Source organism: Microtus ochrogaster, chromosome X (genome assembly GCF_000317375.1).
Source record: "Microtus ochrogaster isolate Prairie Vole_2 chromosome X, MicOch1.0, whole genome shotgun sequence".
Classification (NCBI taxonomy): domain Eukaryota; kingdom Metazoa; phylum Chordata; class Mammalia; order Rodentia; family Cricetidae; genus Microtus; species Microtus ochrogaster.
The window spans coordinates 21,166,861-21,169,272 of record NC_022026.1 but is presented as its reverse complement, the minus strand read 5'-3'; positions in this window follow the sequence as shown (position 1 = coordinate 21,169,272).

The following is a 2,412-nucleotide window of genomic DNA, read 5'->3' as shown; positions in this document are numbered from 1 at the left end:
CAACAACTATAAGCCCCAAGTTGCATGCGTATGGTTGCTGGACTGGCATCCCTTGGGGACACGTTCATGTAGTCTCATACATGCTTGCCTGCTTACCTAGAGAAGCCAGTATGCTTAGTTTCCAGGAGCAAGAACTAGCCCTAGAAAAGGAGGGTCTCTGGTGATTATCATGAAACATGTCTGTATAGGAGAATGACTAGGCGTTAGGGCACCTGAGGTGGTATCATGGGCCTTACTTCCACCCTGGAGTGGACAAGGCCCAGAAGGGCTGTTTGGGAAAGCATTGTGAAGGTGCTAGGGACCTGCCACACAGCCCTTTCTGAAGTCTCGGCACATGAGACATTCATCCGGGTCTACATGTCCACAATTGTGCCTAATTAAAACAAGAGCATAGGTGTTTAAGGTTCTCCTGGGCCTTAAAGGGAAATTTCCCATGCACACATGTGTGTGTGTGTGCCTGTGTGCATGCATGCCTGTGTGTGTGGTTGTGGGCTGGCCTAACCAAGGAAACGCATTGGCCAGGAGCACACATGCACCCATGCTTTTCCACAGAGGCCGACGATTTTTCTGGAAGTGAGAACTAACTGGCTGTTACCACCGCAGAGGGGAAGGCAGGTTTTGGGTCAACGGGCCAAGACCGTTTCTCTAGGTGAGTGACCAGGTGTTAGGGCCCAGTATATTCCCTTAGGTGGCAGATGCCTGGCTCCTAAATTTCACACCTCTGTCTAGTCTCATCATGGCCCAGTTTCCGGGAGGAAGGTCTAGGATTGCTTTTTGAGGGAGATGGGGACTGAGAGGAGCAAACCAGCAACATGGGTGCTTGGGGAAAGATTTAGGGACCTCCCCATGGCCCTTTCTAAGGTCTCTGGGTACTTCAAGTGTCCTCCTGGACATATATCCACGGGCGAGCCTATGTGAAAGGGGCTGTGGGTGTTCAGGTCCTCACAAGCCTTAATTCGCTGTGTTCTGGGACATTCGTGTGCCATCCCAATACTCAGGTCACGTATGTGTGATTTCCCTGTGGGCCTAGCTAGGTGTGACCCACCTTCATGGGTAAGTAGGGTCTGTGGGGATCATCGTGAATCCTGTCCACCTATGTTTGTTTGTTAGGAGGTATCGGGACCCAGGTTAGCACATGATGTCCAGAGCCTCACTTCTGAATGTGACTCGAGGAGGCCAGATTAAGCAATCTGAGAAAGCTGTGTTGGAGCCCCAGGGCCTAAGGGGAATGGGTAGGGCAGTGTTGCCTGCTGCTGGAGGGACTAGGGACCTTCCAGGAGGCACTTTTTGTACCTCTTGGACATTTTCCAGATTGGTCCAGGGGAGAGAGCAAGACAGGCAGGCACACTGAGAAGAGGAGATGCTCTGGGCCTTTCCCACCCTCAGTAGTGTGGCCCTGTTTCAGCCGTGTGTGACTGCAAGACCTGAGTCCCTAGGCATGATTTCTAGGTTGTTGTGGGAGGTCCTCCCGCTCCTCCAGCCTATAGCTGCTGAGATACCAGCCCATTGGGGCATGGTCTCTCTCCCTTTAAAAAAGCAGCGACTTCCCTCTCCTTGCTCTCTCTTCCTGCTCCGCTGGCAACTAGACTCCCTTCCTGGTTGTGCAGAGGGCTGTGATCTGTAAGTTTTTCCCCTTTAAATAAATACCATCCTATTAATCATAATTCCAAACGGTGTGGCATTGCTTGTGACTTACGTCTCCAGTTGGCACCTAACGTTTGGTGTTAGAAACTCTCCCTACCCCACTCGGCTGTGGGTCGCGAGTTCGGCTGGGTGCGAGCCTCCCTTCGTCAGCCGCGGCCTGTGCCTGGCGGCTGCAGAGTCACCAACACAGCTAGCCGTGCAGGCGGCCGTGTGCTGGGGACGCAGCCTTGCTGTTCCTATTTCTGTGTCTTGTGTGGGAACAGCTTAATACTTCCAGTCCCCACGCACCCGATCATCTGCCTTCCCACGTGGATTTAAACTCCACAGGCCTGCGTAGCCTCTGCCCGTGTGGTTTGCTCTTTTCTGAGTCATTTTTAAATCTCCCTTGCAAGCACAGCTCTTAAGCGGCGCAAACCAGAGCACGTGGTTGCTGAAAGCTGCAACCCCTCAGGGTGATTCTGTCACTTTGAGGCATAAGCGGCTTCCAGGTTGCTCTTCTCTATCCCTGGGATTTTGGGTTTCTGGTTCCGTCTCTGGAATTGATTTAATTACAATTACTTTGTTGGGAAACTTGCATTTTGCAGTTTTTAACATCTACTAAGTCACTGAAACAGGACTCCGTTTTCATCCCGACTCGGCAACAGCGCCATCTGCTGGATAATAGGTAATATGGCAGTTTTCGTTTCTAACGCAAATTTTACTGCTCTGTTTTCACTAATACAATGGATTAGTAAATTTATATTTACTAATACAATGGATTACATCATA